Source organism: Ambystoma mexicanum, chromosome 6q (genome assembly GCF_040938575.1).
Source record: "Ambystoma mexicanum isolate Mex_15411 chromosome 6q, UKY_AmexF1_1, whole genome shotgun sequence".
NCBI classification, from domain to species: domain Eukaryota; kingdom Metazoa; phylum Chordata; class Amphibia; order Caudata; family Ambystomatidae; genus Ambystoma; species Ambystoma mexicanum.
Window position 1 is genome coordinate 1,184,327,051 of NC_090937.1, and position 18,060 is coordinate 1,184,345,110.

General features: G+C 45.2%; 1 protein-coding gene across 8 annotated transcripts in view; it reads right to left on the reverse strand.

Moving 5' to 3' along the window:
• The window catches only part of TBC1D1 (TBC1 domain family member 1), a 1,823,125-nt gene that overhangs the window by 762,745 nt on the left and 1,042,320 nt on the right, over window positions 1-18,060 (reverse strand). The window lies entirely within an intron of this gene.

Consider the following 18,060-nt stretch of genomic DNA (forward strand, 5'->3'; position numbering starts at 1 on the left):
ACAGAGTTATAGCCCTAAACATTACAGAGTTGAAGAGATGCTTCATCCAGCAGCGCAAAGTGTAGCCATCACCAATAGCAGCAAACCAGCACTAAACAGACTTCAACTTACCCTTGTGGGGCTGCAAATTTACATGCAAGAAAGTATCCTTTAAGGCCTAATAAGTTTATATAAATGCGACCAAGTACACAGTCATGAATACCTATAGAAGGGACTTAGTCAAAATATATGACAATTCATTAAGTAACTAGTAGACCAGCAATCTGGGTTGAGAGACTGCTGCCGTCTCTGGGACAAATGTAGATAGCGGAATTAGTCACAGGTAAGTCAGTCATGCACCTACTGTCCCAAAGACTGCAGGTGTCTCGCAACCCAGGATGCTGCTCTACTAATCGAGCCAGAATCAGGGGGTGGAGGCACTGAAGACAGCACTAAGTGGTCTGGGACCAGCATGGGCGTAGCCCTGACAGTATAAAAAAATTGCTTCCGAGACAGGAGAATGGTGGGGATCTCTCAATCCTCATAACTAGGACTAGAGGGTTGATTTACAAGACGTGAAAGGACAGCAGTTGGGGAAATGAAAAGTCGCCATCTGACCAAGCAGAGCAGCCCAACCCTCACAGCCGAATGCGGACTGCGAAAATCTATGTGCTTCTGATGGTTTGCATATATTTTGTTTCCAAAATGCTCTTTAATTATATTCAAATCATCCACGAGCCCACAGTGGTGATGCACCCCCTTTCTCAAAGGAGATTTTTCAGAATTGCAGTGGTTTGATTGACTTGTTAATATACTGGGTGGGAGAGGGTTTTATTTACAACGGATCCAGACAGCGCTGTAGTCACAACATGCATACAAGATGCATACAAGTCGACCGGACACGAGACCGAGTGACCCAAAATACATGTTTGCAGACTCCCATGATGTTTGGGTCAGGTGGTCCTTGCCTAAGCAACCAGCACCCCCATAGGCCAGGCCCTGCACGTAGGCCACCATCCCTTGTAAGAGATCCACCAGGCACTCTCAATTACTTATGTCACTTCAAGCATGGGCATATGAAATGGGGCGGTACAGGAGGTTGGGGGGGGGGTGGGGAATCCTGCCACAATTTTAAGCAGGGGGATATAATGTCTTTTATCCTGCCCACAATCTCCACCACAATCAGAAGGGAGGCGAGGGAAAGGCAGGGCTTATTTTTCCAACTGAAGTGAAGGCGTTTTCTTATGGCCAGCACTGCCTGCCAGTGATATTTCTTTTCCGTGCATGCATTTGAGGGGCACCGCCCGGGTCGGGAAGTAAACCGCACGTGCCCTCTGCTGAGTGACTGTTTGCTTCCTCCCCCCGTGTTCGCGTGGTGCGCAGCCTGGTGGGGTGTGACAAGTGCTCAGTTTTCTGGCTGGCAATTGGAGCAGGCAGGCAGCAATGCGTGCTGAGGCCGGCGCTCGAGTCAGGGCGCTGCAGTGCCAAACCATTGATTTTGTTGCTTGACATTTTCAGGTGAGGACAGGACTGGTCCATGTGGTGCGACCGTGAATGCCTGGGCATTTGGTGTGTATGTGTTTTCCTTTTGTTCTTGGAAAATCTAGCTGCATTCAGTCACACGCTCTCTGCTCACACATGCACTGGGCTGAAAGGCGGGACTAGCGGAGCTACTGTGAAAACGAACCAGTGCAAGTGTTAGTTGGTAAAGCCAGTAACTTCAGTAATGGGCCGAATACTGGTGCAGCCGTCCTGCGGAAAAACATCAGCAGTGATGCTAGAAATGAGTGCCTGTGCCCAGAAGACTACACTCGCACAAACCTACAGTAGTGTCCCGGTGCCACTAAAGCAGCAGCGCTGTGACACCATCTTACACGGTAGGGCGACAGTCAGCTCACTAGTCCGTCGCCAAACAGAGGCAATCATGCAAGTGGGTTGCTGTAGAATCCATCCAGAGATAAATGGGGGCATATCATCATATTTGCGCTTTTTTGGGGCTGTGAGGATAGAATGCGTCCCAATAAAATATTTGCATATGCCAAATATGGGCCTCTCTGCCTTTCTAGAGCACCGCCTCTGTCATCGTTCCAAGCTTGAATGCTTCTCACTGGCATGAACTACTGCGCAGCCTATCAAAAAGCGGTGCCATGCTGCCATGCCAGCCCAGAGCTCGCAGGCAGGCTCCCTACCTCTCCATTATGGGATGGGTTCTGATGACACAAATAACCTTTCCCCTTTGACATAAATTGCAGACCATCCAGGGCCGGCCTTAGGTGCAGCAGCGACCTGGGTGAATTGGCGCCCCACTCCCACACGCGCCCTTGGTCAACAGGGGGTGGGGCGGAGCCAGGATGTGGCACTTTTTCTTTTTTACCAGGCGGTAATGATGTGAATAGGGTGCACCAGCACTCTATTGTTATTAACTGCAGCGGCGGAGTGCATTTAATAACAAAGGGATGCCTGCCGCGCCTTCTCCAACAACGCCAGCTCGGGGGAGCCCTCGAAAGACTCCCCTGAGCTGGCGTGGTGGGGGCTAATGGCGCCCAGGGCGGTCGCCCGGCCGCTCCGCCATAAGGCCGGCTCTGAGACCATCGATTAGCTGACATGTTGGTCCATTGGACCGAATCAGCCCCCCCCCGTTTTTACTCCCAAGCATGAGCCCCATTCTGTTACTAAAAACATTGGCTGTCACTCTATGATTGATGCTTTCTTAGTAACAAAACACACTGTGGTTCAGATAATAAATACACTCTAATGTACCTTTCAAGCATTCTGCCAAGTGAGTGTGCATGTACAAACTCAGCATGTGCTACTCCGTGTGCATGACTCCTGGGCATAATGGAAAGAGAAGCGAAGATTAGGTGGCAGGATATGCACTGGCATTTCACGCGCCTCCTACATTAGGTAGTTACTCTCCTGAACACGAATAGGTTGCAGGTGACTCATGGCTGCGTCGCATCCGATTTCTGGCTGCTGTTGAAGTGGATGCGTCGCCAATAAGGAGATGTATTTGCAGCATAGGGGGAACATACTGCTTCATGCCATGTGGGTGACAGTAGTCCGGGTGACATCCTAGAGCTCTGCTCATTACTCCAAGATTCCTAGTAGATCAATCAGTAGAGAACGTTAAACTGACTCGGATTCCCCACTCTTTCTTTATTACTACCATTCATTAAACTCAACAATGCATTTAAGGTCTGGTTCAAAATGAAGCGCAACGGTTGGTCAGTCTCCTTATCATTGTTGGTTGCTTGGGAACTTGGACTTCAGTTCGCAGAATGGTTTGCTGTTCATTTTTATTTCTTTCTCACTGGAGCCTGAGATATTAGACTGCAACTCCTAGGAGGCAATGACGCTCATTTCAGCCTCTTTACTTGGGAACTTACTTCAATTCCCAGCAAGTTATCATTTTCACTTCAACCACCTTCTCTTTGTAGGCCGAGGCTTAGACTTCCACTCCCAGCAGGAAATGTGGATACTTTCTGCCTCGTTATCAATATTGACTGGGAACCTGGATGCCAGTTCCCATCATGCTCCGATGTTCATTTCAGTTAGGTTCTTATCATGCTCGATCCTTTTCATCAGGTGCATCAGTTTCTCCCACTATGCAAGACTCTCAGATCTGGCTGTCTTTAGTCTTGTAATCAAATTGCACTGTTAGGTGTAGGCCTCTCCCACTATACAGGACTCTCATATCTTGGTGCAATATATTTGGATACCTGCTACATTATGAAAGCTAGGCTCAATGTTATAGGGCTCTACTCCAGACCTCGACATATATTGCCCCAGCCGAGCAAGCTCGCAGCCTATGGTACGTATACTTCACACCACTAGTGTGGACAAAGGCCGCAGGTAAGGCCAACATCCATGCACGATAGAATACGGCTAAGCACATCCGGCCTAGTGCACACATAGCCGTCCAGACAAACACCTGACGTACCTCAGCACCTCTGCCACTAGCAGACAGCGACCACCACCCGAAAGGAATTTGGTATAGATGGCCTCACATAGACTCTCTCAACAATAGCAATCTATCTCTAATCCTCAACAGCACCCACCCACCACGTGTCTGACCTCTCTTGGGCTGCTTAAATCGAGCCCTGGCAGCCACCTAAGTCCACGAACGGCAATATGCACACATGCATCTCCTAAGCTAAACCCCCTAGAATTTTCCAATCACACCGACTGCGGTCACCAAGGGCGTTCAACCAAGGAAAAGCGCATTGAGGTCACACAAGTGGGGAAAGAGCGCTATATAAATAACAAAATACAATACAAATAGCATGAGCATGTACAAGAAAGCAAGGTGAGAAAAAACACCATGAGCAACCCAAATTGGGAGATGCTCACTTTACACTGTTCGCTTGCAAAAAGTGCCCAGGCACCGAGAACCAGCCTGAGCTCACACAAGCATGGGAAACAAAATTCACGGAAATAGCCATGTCCAGGCAGAAGGCATATGTTATTTGGATATACCCTGATAGCTGTCATTACAAAAGAGTATCCTTCTGCAAACTGTTAAGCTAAGTTCCTAATGGATTCAATGCAGGACTGTTCATGGCAAACTGCATATAGGCCAGTCGAAGCGTGGTAATATAGATGATGTCGCACCTGAATGGGTACACAGATCTAAAAAATGCACTTAGGAGAAACAGGACCCATAATAGTGATAAATTAAACAGTGCACAATTAGTTCACACGTGGAGTTTGACTTAAAAATCGATTCATTGAATGAGATCTATGCAGAATTGTCTTTTCAGTATTGCAATTCTGGTCCTTTCTTAAAGCCCTCATCCCCTGATGAGCCAAAAACTAACCGTATATCAGTCATAATAATAACAAGCAGTGTTATGCTGCATGCAAAAATATTACTTAATATGAAAAATGCTAGTTAAACTCAGCGTGCAGCATCCCAGTCAGTCTGCTTTTCAAGGAGCCTGCACAAACTGTTTTCTATGTCTATCGCTGCAGCCAGCATGTGCCTCTTAAGGAGGAGGGATGTCTTCGAGTTGCAATGCATTCCCGGATATGAAATTGTGGGAGGCAGAGAAGTGGCCCAAGGCACACAATGTAGCACGCAACTAACTGCCCTTTTTGCAAATTATCGTGGGCACTTTTTTTAGTTTAGAAATGTTGCATTTATTTTCTATAATGTGAATAGGAGGTCATCAGTTTGGTGTGGGTGTGTGTGTAATTTTAGTGAGGTTGATATTTTGCACTCTTTTTGTTAAAATCGGTATATTAGTGGTCGGTTTTTGTGTTTAAAGATATTCTGATATGGAATCAGGGGGAATACACTATTTCCCTTCAGGACACCAATGTTTCTTAATTGATTATGCAGCTGGTTGTACTGTACAGAATGTGCTGACTGTACCCAAACTCAGCAGTTTTTTTTCAAAATGCCCCACTGCGAATCGTGTGCTTGAAATGTGTAAGTAATCGTGCTGTGATGACCATTGTAGGCAAATGAAAGCTGCAATGAAGCTAAATCGAATGCATGACATCAACCAACATGTCAAACACATACTTAATGCATTACAAATTAGAAAGCTATGCTCAGAAGGGTGTGTTCCGCAAGTATGAATGGCAGCCGCAGGTGTGGCATGTTTCCAGGGGTACAGTGAAGGTGGTGTAAGTGAGGGTGAGTTTACAGTAGTGGGCACTGCTGTCACTCCCAAATTGTATGCGTCTCCTACGCCCCTGACTTCAAGCACTGCTTATAGGGTGGGTACGCCAGTATTTTCAGGGCACAGTTCAAGAAAGTTTCCTCGCTGTATTGTCTGGATTTGTTCTCATCCCTATTGCCGGGTGCAGGATCAAGAAAATAAAGACTTTCAACCCAGAGCTATTTGGCAGTACTGGCAGCGTGCACAACCATGGCCTCAACCATGGCCCATCTATGTTGGCCTATCTGTATATATGAGAACCAACCACCAGCATGTCCAGAGTCCGTTTGATCCTTTGGCCAGAGAACACTGTGGTGGGAACCCAAGGGGAAACCAATGCAATGATTCCTACAGAACAATTAGTTCAGATGTCCTAGAACAGTTTACACAGATCTTTAATGGCAGAACAGGAACAAGAGCAGTTTTTAAACCAGTGATAGCATCAAGGTTTATCACTCCCCCTGCAACACTCACCCCCAAAGATCAGCTAACTTAATTCCTTTGAATGGAAGGCAGTGGCACGAGTAAGGATAGAAAGAGAAATTGGATTTGGAATAAAGCCCACCACCCCAAGATGGGAAGCCAGAAAAGAAAGTGAAGACCCGCTTTTGGAGCAAAACGACAGAATCAGATTTTGCTCATTACTCACACAGCTACTCACAACTGCTAGGGGACAGAATAAAAGGAAATTCGTGTTGCTACACTTGAGGCGATAGGGAAGCTTAGAGGCTACTAATCAGTAGACAGAACAATGTGGAAATGAGGTAAGGAAATGGATTTTGGGGAGAAAGCAAATGCAAAAGGAAAAATACAACCGGCAAATGGAAATTCGTTTTACACAGGATTTAAAATGACAGGTAGCTAAGGAAAGGGTTTAGCTTTCAAAATCGGAAATTGGTTTTCAAAGACAAGGATAGAGGCACATAACAGATAGGATTCTAGGCAAAAGGGATTTCCCTCAATGGACTACGGTTTGGGGTCTTCAAAGGAAAGAGCAAATTAGGAGTTTAAGAGGTAATGCATACAATACATGGACAAATTCGATTTTCAGTTACACAGAGGCTAAATCTGTGTAGGCTATAATTTAAAGACTACAGTTAATAAAAACACTTGACAAGATTGTTGATTTCGAACGTGCAACAATTTTGAACGTGAATTTCAATGGGGGAATTCATTGATTTATTTCAAAATAATACTAAGGACTTATACAGACAACTGAGATATATCAAAGGAATACGCTAACATACACAGGCCAAAACAGATTCTCCTATGGGAAGGTGAATGAATTATACTGGCAATTTTGGACTTTCAATGGGATTTTCAATGGGGTTATCTGCTACTTACAAAGTAAGCCTTGTTTAGTATTCTGGAAAGCCAGCTGGATCTCAGGACACCCTGGACAGCTAGGCAAGGGGTCTGGTCTCTGCACTCTCCTTGGTATGGTTCAGCTGCCTCCTCTCCGCTCCCCCTTCTCCTGTCTCCCAAAATTCGTGTGCGTCTCTCCCTCCGTGTAGTACAGTCCCCCCTTATATAGCCCAAATGACATTCATTTTACAATCTAGGGGGCGTGTTAGGGAGAATTCTCTGTTAAGGCTGATTTCCCAAACCTAGTGAGTCCCCCAGCAGCTTTGCTGGATTTTTGGGGTTTATTATTTTCTTCTGCTAAGAGTGAGACTCTTTTTCTCCCACTCTTAGACATGATTTGAGATATCCTTTGACTTTGTAATGTGTTTAATGGGCTATGGGGTCTTTTACTCCATAGGGTTTCATGTGGTTTTTGGTAAGTGTGTTACACAGCACCCTCAGTGCAGTAACACAGGGGTGTCATAGTGACCCCCAAACAGACTCCATACCCTGGGACTGACTACTGTCTCCCAGGGCATGTAAAGTCACCATTGACTTTACTAGTCTTAAATTGGGAACAGAACCAGTACAAAACACCATATTGTGGAAGTACTGGTAGGGGTAATTAGATTGCCCCTGGGTCCGTTTTTCGAGGGGGCACTGTGCATTCCGCCCTTGTTGAGTTTCTGGCTGGTGGCAGTGGTTACCACGCAAAATATTCCTTAAGAATATTTATTATGGAATTTTCCCATTCATTTTAAAACGCACCAGTTTTTGGTGCAATGTTAAAGATACCGCTGGGTTATTTATCTAATATTTATTCCCCGGTTGGGTCTTTTCGCCAGGACTTGGTTTTAAAATGGCGTTTGTGTTCCCCTCTGTAACTCCAACCCAAGTCGAGCCCTTTGTTCCACTTTTTGGCAGGCTTCTACACAGAAGCCTCCAAAAGTGGTGCCACTCTGTCTGGGTCTACAGGATATGCGGGAGGGGGGTTTAGGCACCCTGGACTGAGTTGCCTCAGCAACTCAAGTCGCACTCTTGTGTGATTGGCCCAGTGGTGAGCCGCCCGGCTCACCACTTCGCATGTTTGAGTGACAGCTAGGACTGATGAATGGGGGTTTTTCTGCATAAAAACAGGGCTTTGGGGACTGGGATTTCAGACGTCGCCACAGGACCAAAGAATCCGAAGATGGAGAAGCTGAGCCGACCTGCAACACCACCACCACCGGTGGAGCCCTGCTGAACCGACTCACCACTTCTTCCAATGACAGAGGAGATCTTCATCCCGAAGAGTCTTCTTCCTTTGACTGGTGGGGATAACCAGTTTGCCCGCCTTTTCTCCTTCCCGGATCATCTCGCGGCCGCCTTGCCTGTGCCAAGCACCCCAGCAACAGGGATAACACGTTTTACCACTACCGCGAATAAAAGGGTAGTACCTTTTAACCGGAGAACTCCGCGGCTGATTTCTTCCCTGGCAGTGCAACGACCTTCAGCTTTCCTCCACGTCGAGATCTTCTCTTCCTCTGGACGATGCCGCGACTTGCACCCACTGCCAGGAACAACTGCCCCCGCTGGAGGATTCTCTCCACTTTCAAGGTACTGTGTCAGCCTGGCCTCCCTCGCAACGGTCTGTGTGGGGTGTCTCGTAAATCCTCAACTTACCACTTGGGTTGGCCCTAGGTGGGCTAACTGAACTTTTCTGAGCTGAACCAATTCCTTTTTGAACTCTGCAAGACTTTTCAAGACTTTTAAATTGTGTGATCTTGGGCGCATTGGTGTTCTACTCTCTTTAAGAGGGAGCCTGGCCTCTGAACTTTGTGCTCACAAGTAGACTTTGACTTTCCTGCCTTGCTGAGTGCTTCTAAAGTATTGTGTTGTGTGCTTTTCCTAATTTCTGCCTTTTCCCTCCCTTTTTCTCAAACTTATTGGAGTGCCATCTTTAGTTAAGCGCTCACCTCTGTCTGGAAATAAGTGGTGTTAACTAAGGCTTGTCTAATAAGGAATAAGGGATGTATATATATTAATAGTGACTGTGTTTTTGAACTTGCTTACAATAATAGTGCTGGACTGGAGTGTTTAAGTTTGTCTTTTTAATAAATAATTATATATTTTGATACCAAAGCTCTGGTCAGTGTTCGCTTGTGCTACTGTATTTTGGTACCCATCTTGTATACTCTATATACTGTCTAACTTCTTGAGAGAAGTCTGGCTGCTCAGTCACAGCTACCAGGTAAATCTGGGTGGTACAGACTGCTACCAATTGGGTTTAATGCCAACACCTGTAGTCTTAAGCCTTTTGCAGTGGTCCCTAAGGGAACTGCACAGGTTTCTGCCTAACAGCGTGCTCTAGAATTACACCTACCCTGGTATAGGACAGCCTAGCATTCCTCTCTTCGCCCCTGGCATCACTGGTTCAAGGGGAGGGAACACCATCTGTCTGACATTTATTACAGTTCTTTGTTTCTCAGGTCAACTTTTTAGCAAAAATGAGTAATGTTTCCTAACTTCATATTTATACTAGCCACGGCCATAAGAACTAGATATGGGGTTTCAGTTAGCTACAGGAAGTTAGGTAAGCCGATCGTCAAATCCGTGCAAGGTAGCCTGGCCCTTTGGTGCATTTTTGTCCTTTTCATAAAATATTTAACAGTTATAACTCTGCAAATGATTAAGCATGTTCATAATCGAATTTTCCATTTTTCCATCAAATCTCATGCGCGTTACATTTTTAAATCAGCCAGAAACTAGTCTTTACTGGTCATTTCAGTCCACACAGTCCTAGGAACATGCACTTAGTCTCTAAACAACCGGCTGGAAATCACATGGAAAAATAGAAGAAAACTAAATTACTTCTTATTGCGAGTGCTGGTAAAAATGCTTAAAATGAATCAATCCTTTAATGTCAATTTGGAGGGTCTGCACATTTGGGAGGGTGGTGCTTCATCCCCCACAGCCAACTGTCATCGCCTGGCTCAGCTGGTGACCAAAGATTTTTGATTACACCCTTTGAAGTTGGTCAGTTTGTCCTTGGTAGTGGGTTTAGGAGGAACTCGCACTTCCTGGTCAAGCTCTAGCCACACTTGCTTTTTTTGTCCTCCCTGCTAGTACTGTCGTGAAGTCTGGCAGAGCAGGGAATTATAACACCCTCAGTTACATCACATATCATTGCGAAATAGTTCACTTATAGGTGCGACTTCCAGTGGGAGGCAAGGCTTTCAATGGAGTTTTGTGCCCGAGCCCAAAAACTGTTTTTTCTGGTATTCTGAGCCTCTTCCAAGGTGATTGAAGTCTTGAGGGGGGAACATAATGTACATGGCTTTAGTCAAGATCCCACCCACAACATATTTCACTGACATTTTCTGTACAAGCAAAGCTATCCTTTCACAGGGGCTTTTAAAAATCATTTTTCTTTATTTCGCACGTGTGCAAGCTGTTTTTCATCTACCGTTTGAAATGCTGTTCTGTAGGTCATGGTATTCTTTAATTTGTCCCTTTTGAGCGAGTTTGCATCTGCTGTTGGTCCAGTGAAACGGAGGGGTGAGCCCCTTGCACAGGGATCTTTAATTTGACAGGGAATAAAAAGGGAAATTCAAGCCGTTTTCATCTGCAGTGTGTTAGAGCGCTGCTGTTCACATGAAAGGGAAAACAAAAGCTGTGTCGGGTTGCAATGTTGAATGTGAATAAACAGGACAAGGCCGTTTTTTGGATGTAGTGCCTAACTTTTCGGTATCCAGATGAAAGAAAAGCAAATGCAGAGCCGTTCTTGGTGAAATGTTCAAATGCTTGCCACACATGTGCCAGGGAAAGCAAATCACAGCCGTTTTTGGTGGCAATGTTTATTGCAGCTTTTCAGGTGACAGGGATTTCTGTTTCGGGCCTTAAATGCACCCCACAGATCCACAGATGAGGGACGAGAAGCTGTGGAAACCTGAGGGGTGAAGTGGTAGCTTTATCAAGTGCAGAGAAGAGGCGAGCCAGAAGTGCTGCGAGCAGGAGACAAACTGGCCTTGTTGGGTTTGGACACAGGAGAACCTGGGAAACTAAGACCACCTTTAACTGGAGGGTTCAGATTCATGGAAGCAGCAGTGTAAAGAGGCAGAGATAGCCTGAGGAACCACTGCTGAGAGAACCACGAAGACCCCAGAGATGGCATCACCCAAAGATCACAGGATGCTTGCGGTGCAACAGAAGTCCACGCAAAGTCATTCTAGAGCTGGAGAGCTGCAGCTAGTGTGCTGCCAGAAGCAAGCAAAGCAATAGGCATTGGAAAGCTGCAAGCAAAGCTAGTAAGAGAGCATACAAGGACACGGCCGAGTGGATGAGACCGTAGTGGTAAAGTACAGGATGTGGATCAGATGTTGCATTCTGCGAAAAGTGATCAAAGTGTCAATAAGACAGAGAATGGGCATTATACAAAGGCAGTGCATTCTGGAATACGGAGAGAATTACCCACAGCCTTATGCAGGGAATTAGGACTAGATATTACATCTGAAAACGCAAATTGCAACCTTCCATGCAATTCTTTTTCACCACAAAATATAACATCTATATACATAATGTCTTCCAAGTACTCGCATTGGTGAGGGGAAAAAAAAACTATCATTACAGCCACAACTTTTATTTATAAGCAACGTTTTGCTTGCTAAATGGCATTTAGATTGCAAAATAGCCCCAGTTCGCCTGTACCTTATGCATAACGCTATATGTTACATTTGTAACATCACCAAGATGCTTTTATTGTTGCCATTCCTATGACAAACACCAACAAATAGATTTCAAAAGAAAATGCGGTGCAGTGCTCACGGCTACATTAACCGTGCAAGAGAAAGGGTGGAGCGGGGGGGGGCCTTGAGAAGGTCTCCCTGGCCAGTTGGCAAAGTCTTCCAGGGATGGAACTTGCTTCGAGCCATTTGGATGCTCCGTGCATTCTGGAGGATCCTTGATATATTGGACTCACCAGGCCAACTACTGGCATACAAGCAAACCTATGACAATTTTTTTGGTAAATCTATAAAACACTGAAGCATAATGGGTCATATACATGCAGGGCAAAAAGTCGTAGTTTGTATGAAAGTTGGATTTCGGTTTTGTTATGTATTACTGAATCTCCCCCTTCCCTAGCGGTAGCTCCTATTACCCAAGAGGCTCTTTGTTCCTACTCCTCCGATCTTTAATCCCATCCCGCTTTCCACTTTTTATTTTGACATCAAATCTACAAGAAATTGTTACAATTAGAATTGTCATGACCCACCACTCTGGCAAGATTGCCTATGTCAAGGATGAAATAAACAATGCATACATAAGGCAGACATTACTCCGATCTATTGCCATCACTTTCCCAACATGGCCAGAGTACGTGCCAAGTGAAGTAGTGCACAGGGACCAGCCATCGACATCTGATAACGCCTACTTGCTCCACATCAAGGAAGCAGTGAGTTTGGAGGCTGTTCATTCTCAAGGCGGGTTTCAGGACAGCTCACAGTACATAATCTGCGCTACTAGACTTGCAGACAGAAATGCTGAGCATCCTTGACAAAGGCAAGACATCTGCTAGATCACCAAAGGCTCCGAGAGGATCTGGGAACTGCTCACAAGAGGCCATAGACTGGGTGTCTTCCTTTTTGCAGGACAGACAATCCAAGATTATCTGGGTAAAACACTCCTCGCAACCTAAACCAGTGGACTGTGGAGTACCACAGGTGCTGGTTTCTCCCTCCTGTTTAACCTATACATGCGTTGCCTATGCACACTGTTGACCCAACTCGGTATATTTGTTTTACCAACTTTGCCGACGACACCCAATTGGTGTTGGAGTTTAGTGGAAACTATGAACAGGATAGCGAAAAACTCTCGACAATATACAACACCATAGAAAGCTGGATGAAGACAAATTGGATGTGCCTTAATGCCACCAAAACAGAGCTCATGATCTTCGGATCACCCTATGCCAGAAAAAAACTAAGCCCATTATACACCACATTCAATATCAAAGAGACACTAATTAAAATATCAGAAAAAGTCAAAACGCTAGGCATATATCTACAGGCATCTTTGGGAGCAGAAGGCCACAGAGCCTACCTTAAAAGGAACTGGCAATACCACCAGGAATTACTGAAAAAAGAAAAATAAAATCAGACCCCTGCTAATTCAACAAAATAGTACAACCATAGCCAGAGTCACAATCCTCTCCCGGTTAGATTATGGTAACTCCCTACTACTGGGCGCCAGCAGCAAATGCTTAAAAGAATGCCAAGTGATCCAGAACAACGCCATAAGAACCAGCAAACCCAAAAGAGAGCATATCACAAATGACAGAAAAGACCTACACTGGCTAGCTATTGCGAAACGCCTCATTTTTAAAACTATTACTCTGGTACATCGATGTTTATTCAGTAAAGCACCGGTATACCTAAAAAAGCAATTCAAGTGGCACGAACCAAGCTGCAACCTAAAATCAAATAAAACAGGCCTCCTCCAAGTGATACCAGCAAAAAAAGCAAAATGATTAGGCAGGGCGTTCACGACAAAAGCAGTCCTAAAATTGAATGAATTGCCCCTCCCCCCCCGTACTGAGACTGGAGACTAACTACGTATGCTTCAGGAAAAAAACTCAAGACACTCCTGTTGAAATCTGATACATACACCAGGAATCCCACTGCATCCTTTGTAAACCGATAGGTTATGTGTGGCTCACGCCACTGTCCTGTCACCTGAACAACCGTGTGTCTATATGTAATGCGCTCTGATGCCCGCGGGCTGCAGCGCTATATAAACACAAATAAATCAAATACAATTCTCAAGGTGGGATAATCTTAAGATTTTAGAACAGACCCCGTTCATATGTTAGCTGAACATACTTCTAAATTCAATGTATTTCTCTGTCTTTACTTTAATTCAATGTATTTTTCCTTCTTTACTTTTATTTGCATCAGTTTTATAGACCTAAGCAGGGTTCATATCACAGGAGTGGAGAAGGGTCATCCTTATCCCCAGGTGATAACGAGGGCTTCAAACGTCTGCAAGGCTATTTTTACAAAGTGCCCGCACACACAGTCGTAATAGCAATATAAGTCTGGAGTTGAATGGTGAGCAAGATGGACAAAACGTGTTCGATAAAAGAACAAGGTATTCTTTGAAGGTAAGCATTTCCTATGTAAATTTGGTTGAACTGCACAATTTGAACATCAGCAAGCATTAGGTCAAATGCGAAAGTAAACTCTATACACGTAAGTGAAATCATTTCTCCATGTTTCAACGTTCACTTTGGCGCATTACCCTGGATGTTGCCTGAATGAACGCAATGTCTTGTGTTCTGCTGAAGGAGTGCAGTGCCTTGCCTTACAAATGGAAGATCCACGTTGTGTCCTGGAGGGGTGCCTTATAGTATGGCGCAGACACTGCCCTATTCTCACAGTAATGCCTTGCTAGTGTTTGAAAAGTGTTGTAGGGAGGAGGAAGGCTCTTAACCTGCCTCATCTGCCTTCTAGCTAACAGACTTTTTCTTCGCCTCTAACCTGCCTCTGTCACTCACTTTCTCTGCCTTCACTCCAGCATGGTCACAGCTGTAAAACACCTAGCCGTACCGCCTCCATGCACTTAAAAATGTCTAATGTTGATGGTCAAACTATGTATGCCCGCCCAGGTATTGTCCCCGGTGACTGTTCCACTGACTACCCTCCAAAACTTAGAACGCCACTCAAACTCACTCCATTGTAAGGTCCTCACGGCTTCACGCCAAATCTGATTTCTCTTCTATTGTGATCAAAGGACTGTTCCTCCCTGCTCTCTGCATATAAATATATTAATAAATAAAAACATGCCTGTGAGTTGCACAGAAAAGCTTAATAGCTACAACATGAAAAGTGGCAGAGTCTCTTGCTTCTAGGTGCTACATTTCTTAGGAGTTTAGCATTGTGTCATTTGTTTTTCAGCATCCCGTCACATCATCTCATGTGGAAGTAATCAAAGCTTTACTCCTGTGTTTGAGAGGAATGAGTGTGTGAGGGACACAATGTATTTCTATTCACACGGCCCCTAGTATATGCTGATGAACCATTTTACTTTACATTTCAAACACTCCATCCAATGCTAGGAGAAGCTACAATCCCAGGCCCACAGGTCCTTGGAATATATTTTGGTTCTGCATAATCCCTCGAATTGATGCCTCCAATTTTTCATTTTGTTCGGAGGTTTTTTATAAAGTAGAAACAGCTATTGTGTGCGATATATAATTCCCAGAAACGAGATATCTCCTTTGCTAATCACAAACTAGATGATACCTACGGGTTATGGATGCGGCATGTTTGAAGGAATAGAAAATTGAAAAACAATGGTTAACAGATTTGATATCAAAGAATAGGTCACAAAAAAGGAGCAGAGACATGGGATAATGCAAACGTGACTTTTCCTTACAGGGAGCGATGGCTAAGAGTTCGAGAGACTGGAAAGACTGCTCTCGTAATGTTCCACACCTTCAGCTAGTTAATAATCTATCTATATTGTTTTTTGGATCGCGCCATTCGCCCGTAGGCCTCAAGGTGCTCACATAGACAAACATAACGGAATATGGTAGACATTCAGTGGAGAAATTCTGGTATGGCCAAAGCAAATGGCTAGGAGATTAGAGCAATGACAATTCCAAAGGTAATCTGATTACCCGAACATCATATTCATACTATTCAGCAGACCTATGGATGTATACCAACTCATGATTGGGGAGTTAGTAGGAGGTGCTTAGCAGGAGTGGACCCCAACAAAACGGAGATACTGAGTGCAAGACTGATCCTGAATACAGGCCCAGGAAAGATGGATTCAGAGCAGAGAAAGATTAGAGGAATTCCATCTCCATAGGATACCCAGCACTGAGTAGGGAGTTACCCAAACCACTGGGGGAAATCAAGACCAGCAGTGAAAGGCCTTCCCGAGCACCATTTTCTGCTGAAAGGTCTACCTGTTGAGTGCAGAGTCCCACATTCTCCGTCCCCTACCCGTTTATATTATCCCAGATGTGCATGTAAACTAATGGTGTTCCCATACGAAAGGGGAATATTTCACTTCAACCAGCCAACAATACTGAAGAGGACGTTAAGTGTTAGATTAGAAGGAAGCACTGTAGGAATATAGAGTCCATGCCCCACACACTATATTCCTAAAAAGAGATGGGTGGCTTCAGAGGTTAAGGGGCCTACGTGCATGCGACAGTCAGTTGGGTGAACAATGAAGAGATCCAGCTGCAAGCAGAGCCATCTTTGTCAAACGATTGATTCAAGCAGTGGTGGCAGGTGACCTTTTGAACAATGGTAAAAAAGCTATGGCCAAAAATCAAAGTTTGCTGCGCCAAGATCAGGGCTTATAAAGACAATTTTTGCTTGATGTGTGTGCACTGGTGTAAGCGGTTAAGACCATTTAAACAGGTGGGAAGTAACTAACAGCCCAATTTTGCACTCATCAGCACAGTTTTCAAGAGCTTTTGAGGAGCTCACTAGAAAAACATTTCAACATGAAATGAAGCCTTGGTGATTCTTTTTATTTTTTTAAATATGATTATTTTAAACACGGCAGGAAAACAAATAGTTATACATCAATCCAGCATTTTAATCAAATTCTTCCCTCCCTCTCCACCCCAATGTGAATGCCGGCCCAGAGTCTCAGGAATTTGGGGTTTGCCCTCCTACTTTATCCTTTATCCCCCTCAGGTATATTCCCACTGTTTAGGATCCTCCTGGCCTGTTGGGGTTTGTAGGTGAGGGCCGGAAATTTTAGGTCATAGTCAAGAACAGGGCTCCAAATTGTCTGGAAGCGGTGAAGAAGCCCTGCCTTAGCCGCTGTTATCTTCTCTGCGAAAAGAATGTCCCATAATATGACCCAACAGAGGGGCAGGAGTGGGCCTTCCTTGGATTTCCAGGAGCGGGCGATCGCTATTCTTCCCGCTAGGAGGCATTGGGACAACAGCTTAGCTTTGGCTCCCGACCTTCAGTAATTTTCAGGAACCGGTGCGCCTAGAAGGATAGGTTCAGGCTCTAGCGGAAGCGCCTCTTGAGTGATTCCTTCAATAGCGGCTAGACATTGCTTCCAGAATTGTTGGGCTTTTGGGCATGTCCACCACATATAGAGGAAGGACCCCGGGTGTCCGCATGGTCTCCAGCATGCCGGGTCAAGAGTCTGGTTAATGTGGTGGAGCCTCAAGGGGGGGGGCGTGGGGGAGTAGTACCAACGCAGCAGGAATTTGTAGGCGCAATCCCAGTTAATGGCGCAGGCCAATGAGTGGGCCCGAGTCCATATATCCACCCAGGTCTGATCCTCTATAGGGTGGCTTAGGTCTGCCTCCCATTGTGCCATGCATCGCGTTTTGGAGGCGAGAAAATCTCCCTGGAAGCGCCTGTATAAAGTGGAGATCTTACCTCGGGTTGGGCCTTGGTGAATTTTACAGTACCATTTTCCAAACACTAAGTGAAGGCAATGGACTTAAAAAGCTTCTCACACTAGCATGTGTCCAGATTCTCACTGTCTGTCCATGTTGTCAATGCCCTGTCAAAGTACCCAAAACTCTTTGCAAGTTCTATGTGCCCCATGCAAGCTCATCAATCTGCAGGTTGGTGCCCTAGTGCCCTCATGCAAGCCTGTCTACGCTCTAGTCCTTCAACTTCTATGCCTTTTCTGCATCCTATTTTTTCTATTTCTACTTTTTTTCCTCTATTTTGTATTCAGCGAGAGACACTACTACACATAGGTCTCTCAGTGCACGACCCAGAAATCTTAAAGCCAAACCCTCACTCCATTTAGAACAATACTGTTTTCAGTTTTTTGCGAAACAGGATAAGGGTGTCAATTTTGTCAAGATCAGGTGGAAGGAGATTCCATAATTTGGCAGACAACACAGCACTAGGCAGGATCAGGGAGCGGCTGCCGTCCCCCCGGCCACATGGGAGGAAGTCACTGCTGGGAAATCCATGACGACTCCATTGGATTTATCACATTTGATTCAGCCCAAGCCAGTTTTGGGGCATCCATCATTCAACACATTTAAAAACAGGATAAATATGGGCACTGTTGGTAGCCACAGAAGACCAGA